Source organism: Bactrocera latifrons, unplaced genomic scaffold (assembly GCF_001853355.1).
Source record: "Bactrocera latifrons isolate USDA-ARS-PBARC rearing strain unplaced genomic scaffold, ASM185335v1 scaffold_16, whole genome shotgun sequence".
Classification (NCBI taxonomy): Eukaryota; Metazoa; Arthropoda; class Insecta; order Diptera; family Tephritidae; genus Bactrocera; species Bactrocera latifrons.
Window position 1 is genome coordinate 647824 of NW_017535074.1, and position 16798 is coordinate 664621.

A 16798-nucleotide genomic window follows, 5' to 3' on the forward strand; every position below is an offset into this window, starting at 1 on the left:
TTCTGGTGAGCCTGCGAATTTTTAGCGCTTGTTTACTTTACTCTCATTCGCAAATTTTAATTGTTTCACTTCATTAGCAGACAATAAAATTACTAATAATAAATATAGAATACAAATATTTATTTATATTCAAAGCTGCAAATGAAATTGTTTAAATAAATTATTTATGTATAAATATTAAGGAAGTGATTTCCATACAAAAAATATTTACAAATACGATTAGTATTGTTGGAAAAATAATATGAAATATTTATCGGATATTGCTATAATTCCTATGTACATATGTACATACGTACGTGTATTAAAATACTAATGTGGGCATTTGACGAAAAACATCTGTACATACATATGTATATGTATGTATTTTTGTAGGTTGTTAGACTGTCAGTGACATCTGCGCCAAATGTCACTTCAAAAAAATCATTAGGCTTTAGTATATGTACGTTTGTCATTCTGAAGTACGTATGCAGTTTATGCATATCAGCGATATTAAATATTCAACAAAGAAATTCCATTAAGTCAAATTTGTGGTGTAGAGATCTTCAGAATATTGGAAAAGGCCTTCGGTGATAATTGTTTGTCGCAAGCCAGTGCTTTTGATTCATACAAATTATTTAAAGAGGGTCGAAAACGCGTTCACAACCAACCACATCCAGAACGACCACCAGTACCAACTGATAATCAAAACGTCAAAAATATAAAGGAATTGGTGCTTGAGAATCGACGATTAACAATCAAAGATCTTACTGGCATCCGTAGAATATACGAAGGATCAGTGAAAATCATTTTGAAAGAACATTTGTGCCTAAGAAAAGTGAAAGTATGATTGGTCCCAAAATAACTCAGTTTTTTTCGAAAAAATAGCGTCGCATTAACGTCTGTGAAACAATACTTTCCGAGTGCCATGATGTCATGAAACATATCATTACTGGCGGTGAATCGTGGATCTATGCTTACGATCCTCAAACAGACGATCAATCGAACGTACATATATCGTGGGAAAGTGAGCTGAAGCTGAAAAAAAACACATCAAAACAAGTCAAAATCATGTTGTTATGTTGACAGTTTTCTTCGATTAACGATGAGTGGGGTACTCCGAATTCATCCCGACTAGCCAAACTGTCGACAAGGAATACTATTTGTGTATTACGTGTCGTTTGCGTGAAGCTATTCGTAAAAAGAGGTCAGTATTATGTTCCGACCACTCTTGGTTTAGCATCACGATAATGTACTGTCGCAACGTACATTGATTCTTTGTGACTTTTTTAACAGATTTTCAGCTAAGATCGTGTCACAACCACCATATTCGCCTGATTTACCTTCGTGTAACTTCTTGCTATTTAGCAAATTCACGTGACCACTTCGAGGACACCGTTTTGAGTCAATTGAAGACAACGTGAATCGCTACGCGCATTGGCGAGTTCTGGGGGCGGTCCGTTCTCAGGAGTTGCGGGTCCTGTCCACTGAAAAAGAGGGTCCGTGGGAGTGTGTCAACTGACGATTGGGCGTTGTATAAAACATGACTTGCATTACAATACAAGTAGGAGTTAAGAAAGGCAAAAATATCCTTTAAGAAAAGCTTTTGCGAAAAAGTGGAGGGGTGTCATGAGTTCACTAGGTTTATTCGTATTCTCGCAAAAAAACTCGTTTCATCGGATTATCTTAAGAACGCAAATGGGAAGTCGGTAGTAAGTAGTGAGGATACACTTCAAATGCTCACTTCCCTAGCAAAACGTCCTCTAAAGGGATATCTCTCGGAATGCTGCAAGATGATTGCGCGGCCTTTGTCGAAATTCTGCATGAACGTCCAATTGGGAGAACACAATTTGAGTGTAACACCGAGTAAAAATAGAATTTTATGTGTACAACAACTACATATATAATGGTGGATTTTTCAGGTCAAATACACAAGGGAAATTTTGAGAGTAACATTTTCTGCTAACAGCACTGTTAGTTAAAATTGTATAACTCCGTAACAATTTTTATAAATTTTAAATCCGTGATAATATTCATTGGTGTTCGTCGTACAAAGCACACATTTTTTTGAAAAACTACACTACAAAAGATATTCCGAAAACTTCTATTTATTCAGCTAACCATTTTTCTACTCTTCGCCAGCAAAAAAAATACAACATCCAATTGATAACCAGTTAGAACTTGTGGCGCAAAGCAAACTGACTGATAGCTATGAAATGGAAATTGGAGCGAAGCGCGTGCTTGACAACGACTTTAAAGAGGTGACACAGTTTCGAAGCTATCGCTATGCGCTCCGACATATATCTATGTATGTATGTACAAGTGGATACCATTTATGTGCCTATTTGCATTTATTCTTGGCTGATAAGGTGTTGCCAGTTCTTTTCCCCAACCGCTTCCACAATTAGCAAATGAGTGTCTGCTTTTTTTCACGCGTTTTATTTGCATTCGCGGTGTTCGTGTTCATTTGTTTGTTTATTTACCATTTTCGATATGAGCATGACGTCTATTGGGTGCATTATAAACATGAATGAGCGTCTTGTGATCGAAGGCGTGATGATAGCGCCGACGCTGAGTTGAGCGTTAATGGTGGCCGAGTCAAATTTTGAGTAGATAAGTGTTAAGTATTACTTGGCCAACATATGTTGCCACCTACGTGTATGTACATACACATATACTACATATATATGTATGTATGTGTGGTTTAAGTACAGTTACTATGTCGGCTGGCGTTAACCGTTAGCACACAACACATCACCGTGTTGGCCTTTGTGGTCTATGGTTAGAACGTCTTCTGAGCGCTGACGATAAGCGGTTTAACAGTCCACCCAGCTAGCGTATTCTCAAGCGCTTGATCAATGCCAAGCACGCTGCACAGCGCACTGTTTACCTGATATGTCTGACGCGCCAACTGCATTGCGTTGCAGCTCGGTGGCGCGCTGGCATGTGCGCATGTTCGCTTGGTATTTAGAGTGCCGGCGGCTCATTAGCCAACCCACTCGCCCTTAGCCGCTCATATACGCTGATAGCGAGCGCTGGCTAACAGCCCTTTTGTATGTCGCACTGACTGACTGTCTGTCATTGTCATTTATTTGCTAATTTTGTTGTTTGTCTTCCATTAAATTGTATTTGCTGGCGCGCTTCGTGTGACATAACAACATAGCTTGCGACGCGAGCGACAGCAGCGGCAGTGGCGTCGGCGTTGTTGTGGGCGTTAGTGGCGGCGGCGGTGGAGAGGTGCGCTGCGAGCGTTAGCGTGTGTCGAGTGCGGCTGCAATGGCTGCGGTCACACGCGAAAGCGCTAATTAAATGAGCATTGTGTTTGTTAAGTGTGCAGCGCTGCACGCGCATCACGACGCCGCCGCGCGCTAATCAGCATAAAATGCCTACACAATCGGCGCGTATTTGCATCTGTACAACCACATGTCGGCGCATACGCTATCAATTAAGCTATTTCTGTTGTACGAGTATATGTGGTGTTGGACGGACACACGCTTGCATTCCACTTTATCCAATTATCGATTCTATTGTGCTGCAACTGTGACATTGCGCTGCCCGACTTCCGCACACAATCCAATAAATCCCTCAATGAAATGAAAAATGGCAATGCAAACATATATATGTACATCCATAGCGTTCAGAAATAGCTGTAAAATGATAGGGTGGCCATCTTGTTTTTAGTGGCTTTACAAACATTTTTAGATTCCAATATGTGGGTTATCTTAATAAAATTTTGAGAGCGTGTTTTTCTTGTGTTGTGCATTTTGTGCTTAGAATGAATAAAATCTATCGAAAACTCAGTAAACAGACTTTGTGTATCTGAAGGCACCAGTTAAGTTGCAAGAGTGTGAAATATTCGCTTGCACCCGAAGTTAGTTCTTCTTTACCTTTCGTAAAATTTAAAAAAGACTGACAACACATTTAAGAAAACTTTCGAATCTTCCAAAAATGTGTGACTGGAAGTTTTTAATAAAGAAATGTTACGTTTTTTAGTAAACTGCTGTTTTAAGATTCTAAATGGGAAAATCCCGGATTTCAAAGTCCCCACTTTTTTCATTTACATAGAAGATAATAAATACAGATAAATGGTATATTATTTCGTTTCTGCAGTGGTGGCATTCGACTGAACTTTAAAATAAAAACCGTAGTCGGTCCAAAATCCGGGTGTCCATAGTTGATTTGTATCGAACTCCTTTTTGCATTGAATTTTTGGGGTTTCGAACTTAATAGATCTCAAAATCGTGTTTTATTTCTATATACATAAAATAATAGGTTGTCAAATATTCCCCTCCGTCTTTTGAATTACGCGACTATGTACAATAAGGTGCTACAGAGCTCGTATCTGGCAATACTATACACCTTTGAAAGTTCTTGACATAACCTACAAAACTACGGTATGCATGATTAGTTCGGATATTGCGTTATAGACGTGTAAACATGGAGTTCCCTAACGTGGAGTTCAAATTCGCGCTATTTTAAAGTTTTCCTTCGTTAAACGCAAATCCGCTAGAAAAACGTTCCGTGAGATGGCACTCGACAACATGGATAAGCCAGCCGGCGGAAGAGCTTTGACGACGAATACCTATCAAATCATTGGAAAACATCGAGTTATACCGGCATATGGTATGCCCAATGAGAAGATGTGAAATAGTCACCAAACCATTTTAAGCCATCTGTAGAAGACTGGATACACAAAAAACTTGATGTTTAGGTACCTTACGATTTGACGCAAGAAACCTTCTGGACCGAATCAGCGCCTGCGATTTTCTGCTGAAACGGAACGAGCTTGAGCCATTTTTGAAGCGGATGCTGAGTGGAGACGAAAAATGGATCACATACAACAATTTCAAGTGAAACCGATGGTGGTCGAAGGCCGATGAATCATCAAAAACAGTGGCCAAGTCAGGATTCACGGCCAGGAAGATTTTGCTATGTGTTTGGTGGAATAGAAATGAATCATCCACTATGAGCTGCTCGCATATGGCCAGACACATAATTCTACCATCTACTGCGAACAACTGAACCGCTTGAAGCAGACGTTTGACCAGAAGCTTCTAAAATTCGCCAACAGAAAGGGTGTAGTGTTCCACCAGGACAACGCCAGACCACACACTTCGTTGATGACTCGTCAGAAGCTACGGGAGCTCGGATGGGAGGCTTTATCGCATCCACCATATAGCCCGGACATAGAGCCAAGTGATTACCACCTATTCCTTTCCATGGCGAGCGCGCTTTTTGGTATAAAGTTGAACTCAAAAGCCCCTCAAGAGAGGGGCTTCTGTGAGGGGAGTATTATGAAGTTGCTATCTGGATGGAAACAGATTATCAAACGAAACGGCGCATATTTGAACTAAATTTTTTTAAAGCATTGAGTAAAGAGCAAAAAAAAAAAGCGGAAGGGAGATATTTGGAAATATTTGACAACCTAATATATTGGATAATCGAAAAAGTTGTTTCGCATTTTGTCAATAGATGCCGTTGCAGTCGTACATCTTCAGTGCCACCAATGACATTGTCTCATAACATATAGTTATGGAAAGGGGAGATCTTAAATTTCATTAAACCAAAGAGAAATAAATTCAGGGAAGCTAAAAAAAGTGGCAGCTGTTCAAAAATGAGATAAAGTAATGACGGAACTCGCTTATTTTTAAATTTTTGCATAAAAAATGCAAGAATGGAACGCAAGCCACCAATGACATTTGTGAAGTTTACGAAGACGCTGCTATATCGTTCTGGGAATTTCGAAATTTCGATTTACAATAAGGGAATAACGTCTCTAGCGGAAAAATGGCAAAAACTGGTCCACCAAAATGGTACATATTTGTTTATTTATGTATTAGTATAAATATAAAAAAATAAGTTGAAGTTTGATTAAAAATACGAAAAGACTTTTTCGACACCCAATAGTTAATGGCTTTCAAAAAAAGATGACTAGCAAAGATGGATGGAATTCGTGTAAAATTTTAACTCCTAAGACTTTAAAGATATATAATAAAACATATGCACTTAGAGAAAACTTGTGAAAATAATTTAGAAAAGCTTAAAACCTTATCTAGTAGAAACTTAAAAAAATTAAAATAAACGTGTTGCACTGTTTCAACTGAAAGTTGCTCTCGCCAAACTGAAACTAAACACCGAAATTTGATTCTATGTGTCCCACCGTTTAAAACAATATTTTTAGCGAATTTGTCACGCAATTCCCATTGTTATCGTCAAACTAGTGTTGCAAATATAATAAGAGTGTTTAAAAGTTCGTAAACCGCCGTAAAAATAACGATCATTCACATACGAGTGTATGTTAGTACATAATTATATATATAAAATATATAATTTGTATGTACACTAAGGCGAACATATTGATAACAAACTAGCGAATGTAAGCACTGGCAATTATATAAGCCAATGTTAGTATATGCAAATAATTGTTGAAATAGAATACACAGATAATTTTTTTTACTGGTATATAGAACAAATTTTACGGCTGAATGAACTTGAAATTGCGTAACACAATCTCTAGTGTCAACATTTACAGTGCTTACGCGATAAGTGTAGCAAATGCAACTTTGTGACGAAATTCATATCTGGTGTTGGAAGAACAATAATTTTTATACGCTTGCAACATGTTGCTACAGAGTACTAACAATAAAAGGAACTCGCAGAAACTGAAGCTTATTTTGAGGCTTAAGGCAAATGCATTATAAAAAGGGTATTAAAAAATTTTTTCGCCTTGAAAAATAACTTTATTGCATTATAAAAGAAGATGACTGGAATTTAAAATTCTTAAATGGTACTTAAGGTTCAACATTTATTTAAAAATTACTTTGAGTATTGAAATATAAAACTACAAAATACATATGAACTATTCTTCTTTATTATAGACGTTTTGCCATCTTATTTTATTTTTCATATTTTGATGACATATTAAGTCAAAGCGTTCATTTTGGCAGACTGTATCGATAGCTGGGTCATTGGCGACACCACTGTTTCCGAATAGTTCATGCTAGATTTTCATTGAGGACAACAGGACATTTTATAGACTTCATTCTAGATATAACCGCCTTTGATTTTGAGTAGAAACTTAAAATCTTTCCCATAATTTTTCGCGTATTTTCGGTGAGAAGTCTGAGACTGAAGACCACGTGACATTTGTATGCGCGAAAAAGATGTACAGAATCCTAGTCTTGACAGGAAAACTCAAGTTTTTTCTTGTTTAAAGAGGTGACATGGTTTTACGGGTTTCCAAAAATTTTACTAATTTTTTTTTTTTGATTATCTTATTAAATTCTGCAACACCTCTGGCATATTGTCTAAAATTTTAAAGTTGATCTGAGCAATATTTTCAAAGATACAGCCTTGAGAACTTGTACGCTCGATTTTAGCTAGGCGCCGTCTTGTTTTCTCGAAACTGTGTTTTTGAAGACGGTTATCAAGATTTCTCGAGAGCTACTCAACAGATCTGCATGAAATTTTACACAGGTCTTTGAGATACAATTCTTAAAACGAACAACTATTTAAATAATGTCGCTGAATTTTCACTGACTGAATTTTTTTTTTTTTTTTTTTTGTGTAAAACTGTCTGCCAAAAATCCAAAAATCCAATTTTCAGTTTTGTTTGCCTGCGTCCGAGCTCTATGTTAAGATTTTATTTAAAATACGTACTTTTTCACTTTAGATGAACCTGTAAGGAGTTATCCTGCTAATGCGGCCGCATTATTTTCCAAGGGAATTCCACCGGAAATGTTGTCGCAATGGACGAGTTTAATATATTTTTTTTCCGAAAATTTCAGTATTTCTTTGTTAATAGTGTATGTTTGTAACGTAATAATGAATTGCCTTTTTTTTCAAAAGGCAGATTATAAATTGTTTATAATTTATTGCGAAATTTGGTTCGCTTGTTTATCATTTTGACAAACTTTCCATTATTTGTTGACAACAATAAAAACATACACGAATACATACATACACATAAATTTATACAAATGATATGCTAAGCGAAGAAAATTAAATATTTTATAAAGAAAATAAATTATGGCAAATGCAAGCCTTTTAAAATAAACAGCAGCAAAGCGTAACACATACCTACATTGGTATACATACACACATATACATATATATCTACATATATGAGTACACTCAAAATTTGCAATTCGCAAATATCAACTAATAAATGTCTTAAGGAATGCTTCTGTCTAAGTATTTGTGCAATGAAAATTAAAAAAAAATATTTTTTTTTTCTGCTTAAAAAAGCATCTCTACAAACTTGCGTCTTCCGTGAGGAATTTTGGTGACAAACGTAGGTGAAACTAAAAATATTTAAAGGCAATAAGCAGAGCAAATAAAAGATTTGTGCTTAAATACACACAATACATATAGTATGTTCATAGATATGAGTACACGAAGTATTTACATATGTATGAACAAATTACAAAAATGTTGAGATGTGATATTTTCACTTAGCCTCTGAAAGTAAATATGTTTTTCAAGGTTGGGAGCACCAGTAAAACATTCATTGCTTTGTGAGTAGTTGAGAGATTGTGCTGTAAACACCTGACAACAACATATCAATACAGAGATATATTCTCTACATAATCAATGTACTATATAAGATGTAATCATCAATAATAAGTAAATGAACTTTAAAAAAATTATCTTTTATGCAAAAAAGTATTGAAAATTGTTTCTAGTTGACTAAGTGGGACAGTTTAGCCCATAACATAATAGTTCTAATTATTACCCCTCTCTGATGAATAAATATGATTAATTCGTGAATTTACATCTGCAGCACTCGAATTTTTCCTATAAAATTAAGTGATTACTAAAATTTTATACGCCAAGAGGCTTCGGTAGATACAAGTAAGTATGTAAATAGAAAATAATTGAAGTTTTGCACTACGACCTGTGGTCTATTATGCACACTCCTACATCACATATGGTCACAAAGTTTCAGCACTGTAAATAATTCCTGAAGCTTGCTGGACGCGACTGAGGTGATGTGATCTCTGTCCACGTAGATGGATTCGGGGTCTTCGAGATTGCTTCTACAAATGGGTGACCAAACAATAATCAAGTGGACTTTCCAATTTTGTAAAGAGAAGCAGTTTGTGCAATAGAATATGACCATACTGGGGAAATGTTTCCTGAGTGCGACAAGAAAAGGTTTCAGCCTTCCTCTACACTCCTCCACTCGACTATCGCTGAGTACAGTGATGTGCTGATTCCGATGGTTGCAGTGGAATGGATAGTTTGGTATAACCCGCCTTAACACAGGTAGTAACTCTAAGCTAATTTCTAAAGTTTACCCTCCGTCTCTTGGAAGAAGAGTCAGTGTTGACATTAACTTCCCTTTACCAAAACCCTCTGCTGCCATGAGTAGCTCTTCATGTTTCGCTATCACTTTTTTTCTTTTGACCGAGATTTTCATACTGTGTGGAATCTCCAAGGTTTTGAAAGATTTTTGGTTAATTTTCTTAGTTAAAGAATCTTAGGGGTACACTTACTGTAACACGGAAGGGGAAGGGCGATTAGATGTGCTCTCCTACGTTACTAAAAAAGGTACTCAACTGCTACCGTGAATTTTCGTGGATGAAACTGTCTCGAAAACTTCTCCCTAGAATATATGTATGTACATATATCGGCTATGATGTGGTCGAAAAAAAAAATCTAAATTTCACATATGATGGCGTTTTTTTTTAAGTTAAATTTTAACCAAAATTTGGTAGTTTTTGATCCCCAAACTCGATTTTTGATCATATGGAGAGGATTGAAGCCAGGCGTGCCTATTAAAAAAAATAAAATCATACTTGAATCAAGTATTATATGCCTCTGAATTTCAAATTTATATGTTTCAATTACTGTTAGATCTCAAAATAATAATTTGAAGAACATAACTGCATTGAAAGTTCTTGTCTGGTCAAAAACCCTAGTCCGTGCCGGACCCGTAAACGCAGACCAACGTATTTTCTTTCTCTTATTTTATTTACTTCGGCATATCTTGCTGCACAATATTTTTTTAAAGTAAACTGTAAAAATATTTAATTGAATTTCTCAACATTTCCTGCCAAAGAAAAAAACACAAGTCACTTTTGATTGGCACGTGCACCGTTATGTCTCAGCTTGGCAGTGCGTTTTGCGTGCAAACTTAATTGCCATACAATTAATGTGTTAAATTGAATTTTGAATCGCATTCATTACGCGCATCATCAAAAAGTGATAAATTAATGAATATACCGCTATGTGTGACTGTGACAGAATTGATTAGAACACTTTTATGATTATATATAATTTACGAGTACATAAATATATCGGCGGAAGTACATGGAGGGGAATGCATACACTGTTGTAGTAAATAATAGCATGTAAGAAATGTTTCCACTATCAATTCGAGGTGGCAATCTTAAGAAATCTAAAATGCAGCTCGTGCTACTTCGCTTTTAATTAAGAAATTAATAGAATTTGTAGCTTCTGGGTATTATTTTTAAAATTCTATCAACACTGTTAAATTTTTTGAGATTTTCTAAATTCATAGATTCATAACAAAATTGAGTTAGACTAATGGGAAGCTCTTGCTATTCTGCGAGTAAGAAAAATTTAATTTAATTTTCAGCCTATTTTAAACACGTATTACTGTAATAATGTTTTTGAATTGACATTTGACAGCCCAGATCTTCACAGTATCTTTTTTAAGAGTGGCTTTACCTGCCGTAATAAGGATTCTGGTCTTCTGCGTAGATTTTCATCTAAATTTCCTAAATTTAAGCTCCAAGATATAATCCATACACTGACCTACGCTCGAAAAAATCAAAAATCGACAAAAGAAGTCGAATATCACATAAAATGTTTGTTTATCCGCGAATAGTCTAAGTTAAAAAAGTAAACTAATTGAGCCGGCGGAATTACTACAATTTGGAAGGCTGTAACTCAAAACCAAGATTAGCAAAATATGAACAATTAGACAGTAATATTTTCAACAGTTCACACTAGAAGTACGCCTTAAACAAAAAACCAAAAAAAAAAAAAAAGTATATAAAATAAATGCCGTAGTCGGTGTTAAGGAAAAGAGTCCAGCATTACCAGCAAATCTTTTCGACGATTTGCCATGACTGCTGTGCTATTTACAGTTAAATACTGATTACGATTACTTAGCAGAATGTGAACTGTTGTTACTTCTGTAACATGCACTTCAATTTTTTTTCGCAACAGTGTATTTATGTATATGAGCATGGCATGGATGCACAAGCCCCTCGCAGTCTCGCAGCGCCACTGCTAGTTATCGTAAGTTAAAATGAATAGTTGTGTTGGCAGTTTGACAAGAATTCTATAACACAAAACAATATGAAAATGAATTAAAAAAGCTTGAAATATTTCACTTTTAATTTCGATATGTCTTTTTACATATATACATATAAATACATACAAGGTGCTTTTCAACTATATGTCGACTGATGCGTTGGAATCTGCTATTTTTATCAATTGTCCAGTGAGAATTTCATGACATTTCATTGATTGGAAGTGAAGTTATTGCGTTTTAAGTGTCAGTGTGTTTATGTAATCGTTGCGAAAATGGGCTTCGAAGAAAGAGCTAACATTAAATTTTGTTTTAAAATTAGTAAAACTTTTACCGAAACGTTTCAATTGATGAAAAAAGTTTATGGCGATGATTGCCTCTCTCGTAGCAGAGTGCACGAGTGGTTTCAACGTTTACAAAGTGTGTGAATTCATCGAAAATCAGCCGAAATCATCATTGAAATTCGTGGAAATGGAATTGAACATCTCCAAAACATCGCTTTATCGCATTTTGACCGAACATTTGGGGTTACGAAAGGTGAGTGCACGGTTTGTTCCGCACAAATTGACTGACGACTAAAAATTGCGCAGAATTCAACATTCGAAGAACGATTATTTGACCAAAAATGTCATTATAACCATTGACCACTCGCCGCATTCACCTGATATGGCACCGTGCGATTTCTTCCTTTTCGAAAAAACGCATTTGCCCATGAAAGCAAAGCGTTATGCAGACGTAGAGGCCATTCAAAAGGCTTGCACCGGCATACTGGTGGCCAACGAGCTAAAACACTGGTTCGACATACTTTTGAACTGTGCAAAAAGCTGTATTGATTTTGCCGAAAAACCATTTGTTCTGTTTTTTTAAGTCCTGTTTAATTTGGAAAACACCTTGTATGTACTATAGATGTTTTTATACCACGGCTGTTTCATTAATTTTTTAAATCAAAGCAGAATTTACGAAGTAACATTTATATACGAAGTATGTTGGACGGAAAACCCCTCCAGAAAGGGTTTCTGGAATCTCTATCGCAATAATAGGTAGTTGGTCCGGCCGGAAAAAAGTCGCTCGACAGCATAATTTGAGTTAAATATTACATTTTTTATAAAGAAATCTTAAATACATATTTATATGAAATGAACACGCTGTTTGATATGCAAAAACTCATGCGTAGGAAGAAATATTAAAGAAATTAAAGAAATAAATATTTTCCTTTTTGCGTTTTAGATTTATATGCCCATTCCTTATTTATTTTCTTCTATTTTACTTTATTGTTGTAGTGGTTTGTTAGCTGTCACATGAATTTTTCTGTTAAATTTAGTTTCTTAGAGCTTTTCAATAATTTTTAGTATATGAGTAGTGTGACTAATGGCACGTGCGTCTAAAATAAAAAAATAAAATCTTCAAAAAATTATTATTTGAAACAATGGGAATAAAGGGTGTGTTATTATGAAGTTTTTCTATAGAATATTTTTACAGTATAACAAAAATATATGTATATAGAAGAAGAGGGTTTTAATCGGGTCAATGCTACAACAATTGGTAGTAATAGCAAAATATCGTCAAAATACTAATGGAATTATCTCATGGTTATTTGAAACACAGTCGGATGTATGCAAAACTGAAAATATTGAAAACCGGTACTATACATTTTCGTATACCAAAAAGTAGCAAGCAATTCTCGTACCAGCCATCTCGGTTAGTCCGCCTTCTGTTGCTCAAACTCAAACTCAAAGAAACTTCAACCGAAATATTTTCTAAAACCAGAAAAAACGTTAACTTCAGTTGCACCGAAGCTAAATACCCTTCACAGGTGCATTTCTGTTAGTAATTATGTGTTCAGTTTGTATGGAAGCTATATGCTATAGTAATCCGATCTGAAAATTTTTTTCGGAGGTTATATTATTATCTTAAGCAGTAATCCATGTTAAATTTCGTGAAGATATATCGTCAAATGAGGAAGTTTCTCATGCAAGCATTTGATTCCGATCGTTCAGTTTGTATGGCAGCTATTTGTTATAGTTAACCGATCTGAACAATTTCTTCGGAGATTATATTGTTGCCATAGAAAATAACTTGTRCCAACTTTAGTGAAGATACATTGTCAAATGTGAAAGTTTTCCATACAAGAACTTGATTCCGATCGTTCAGTTTATATGACAGCTATATGTTATAGTGGTCCGATGTAGGCAGTTCCGACAAATGAGTAGCTTCTTGAAGAGAAAATGGGGCTTGCAAAATTTCAAAACGATATCTTAAAAACTGAGGGACTAGTTCGTATATACACAGACAGACGGACAGATGGACAAACAGACAGACAGACAGACGGACATGGCTAAATCGAATCAGCTCAACATCTACTGATCATTTATATATATACTTTATAGGGTCTCCGACGCTTTCTTCTGGGTGTTACAAACTTCGTGACAAAATTAATATACCCTGTCCAGGGTATAAATATATACTATTATTATATGCTTCGAATTTCACAACTCTGTAACCACTATACCAACAAACACAACGAAAATACCAAAAAACATCGTGCGGCTATCTCATAAATGTACAAAAATGTCGCTTGTTGCCTCCTCTGAACGTTTCAATACCACCTAACCATACATTTATATAATATGTATATAAATATATATGTTTATGAATATATGTATAGATGTATATACATATAATATTTTATGTAAATAGGTATGCTTGTGAGTTATCTATTAAACTTTTATGCCAATGCAACAAAATGATCCGATATGACGTCCCAACAAATCTACTTACACATTAAATTTTTATAAATGAAACTGGTAAATGCCAGAATAAATAAGTATTGTGACGAGTAAAATACATATAGTACATGTGTTCTGAACTACACGCCGGAGAATGAGCACTTTCGGTTTATACAAATAATACTACTCGCTTACGAAATGGTACGCGACGGTCGTGTCAAACGCCCACTCCATATCACCTTACGTCAGAATGTATTTACTTCGCCTATCTCAATAAATCCATGAGTAAATATATAAATATATATACATAGGTACAAAAGTAGATGAATGTACTTTTCAATTATATAAAGCTTAGCTAAATACGGATATATTAATTTTAATAAAAAGTACTTTCACTTAAAAAAAAGTATTCCATTCTTGAGTTTTTAGGTATTATTTTCAAAAGAATCTCTTGCCTGTATATATAATATAAATGTTATACTGACTGAGCCTAGAGCAACCTTGCTAGTCTTTTGTATATGGAATGCGTGACAGCCATTAATTCTCGTATAATTTCAAGCATTCATATTTCATAAATTCGACACTTTAAAGCGCTACATAAAAATTTGAAACCTATTTATATTATAAATACACATTCTGGCAAAAAAAATGCCCGGAAAACTAATCCCCACCAGATGCCAATTATTTTTCCAGTACTCGAAGCCCTTTTCATAAGCAATAGTGGGATGGATTTCAGCGATAATTCTCATTGCGTTTTTTGCTGTAATTCAGTCACAATCGTCGCATAATGCGATGGGGCATTGTCACCATGTAAAATCCATGAATTTTTCTTCCACAATTCCGACCGTTTTCGACAGATGGCCTCACGCAAACGCTTCGTACGACCAAATAGAACTTCTTATTGACCTTATGTCTCTACGAAACAAATTGATGATACACCAAGCCACGAATAACAAAAAAACAATGAGCACCACCTTGATTTTTGAGCGGCTTTGGCGTGTTTTTTTTTTAGTTTCAGCTGGTTTTTCCATTACGATGATTGTCTCACCGGCAGTCGTAATGAATGAATGATGATGAAGAATGCACTGCGACCTTTGGTCTATTGTGCCCTCTCCTTACTCACATTGACTCGCTTAGCCCCAGCCCATTAATGAAGTCCAGTAGGCTGCTTGGCGCTAGCGAGGCAATGCGATCCCTATCCGGAAACAGAACTCCAAGGGCCTTGGCTCTGCGTCTACAGACTGCTGTGCAGTCGATCAACAGATGCTCCGGATTTGATCGTCATAATGCTCTCCATAAGTGTGGGATCGGAATTCGCACGTTCAAGCATATCCATAAAGACTTGTTTACGGTGTCTTTTTAAAAAAAAATTCAGCTCTATCGGCACCATAGATATTCATAAGCAAACTGATTGACACATCGCACTTATACTCGTACTTGGCATAGTAATAGTAGTCCAGTAGTAGGACAATCCAACCATCTTTCCAAAATATGAAATATAATTCACCGAGTGAATTTGATTACAATTTCCAGGTGCTTTTCGTCGCAATATTTAAAGTAAAATTTTTTTTAGAAGAATTTATGCTAATATAAACTTAAGCAGCCTTAATGCTCCAATTAAATTTGCGAAAATTATAAAATTACGTTTATTAAATGCAAATTATATACATAGATACATATGTACAAACATATCTGTGAAAGTCTTTGCGCGCATCTAAGCCGACGCAGCAGAGAAGAAAGCTATTTTCTTAAACGCAAATAAATAAATACCGCAGGCAGGCAGACAGTAGGCGGATATCAAGCTGCGAAAATGAATCGCGGCAATAATCATAAATTTTAGCAAAAATGCACATTATCGGAGCATGCCTTTTTTCATATCTTCACTTCTTAATCCGTAGTCTACACGCGTTTATTTACATATACCAACATATACTAAATATATAATGTAGATGTGTGTATAAATAAACATCAAGAAAATTAGCTGCTTGTACGCAGAAAACATTTTCAAAGTAAACACGCTTCATATTTTGGTTATAGGAAATTCGATTCGCTTAGAGATTTGTAAAGAATTTGTAACAATTTGTGCCAAATATTGAAGTCCGCCGTCTGCAAATTAGTTGAAATCCATGTGGCTTTCAATCTAGGAGATCTACTATTACTATCAGTATTTTCCACCCTTCTCTCTAAATCTATATCTAAATCGTGGCTAAAACTTGCTAGAAAGGACAAACGGTAATGAAGTTGAGTAAATATAAGTCTTTAGTTTGCGCCACTTTTATTTATTTAGAATTTTTAAATATTTAGAATTTCTCTCATTCAGTCGAGGCTTCTTTTGCCCTTCAATATCTTCAAATTCGCGTTTGGTGTCGTTGATTATGTTCGCATGATTCCGACAACTTCTTAGGATAATTCTCTGCATTCCCTTTCATCAAAACACACACACACACACATTCTCAAATTCTTGTACGCGGTGTTAATACAGTAGTTTTGGTTAGCTGGTTTTCTAAAAATGTTCTATTATATTATGCATATTTACTCTTCTTCTTTACTGGCATAGACACCGCTTACGCGATTATAGCCGAATTAACAACAGCGCGTCAGTCATTTCTTCTTTTCGCTACGTGGCGCCAATTGGATATTCCAAGCGAAGCCAGGTCCTTCTCCACTTGGTCCTTCCAACGGAGTGGAGGAAAGCGTTTTGTCAGTTCTTTATGACCATATGTTTCATAATAAGAAAAAACGTTAACTTAAGTTGCACCGAAGCTGAATACCCTTCACAGGTGCATTTCTGTTAGTAATTATGTGTTCAGTT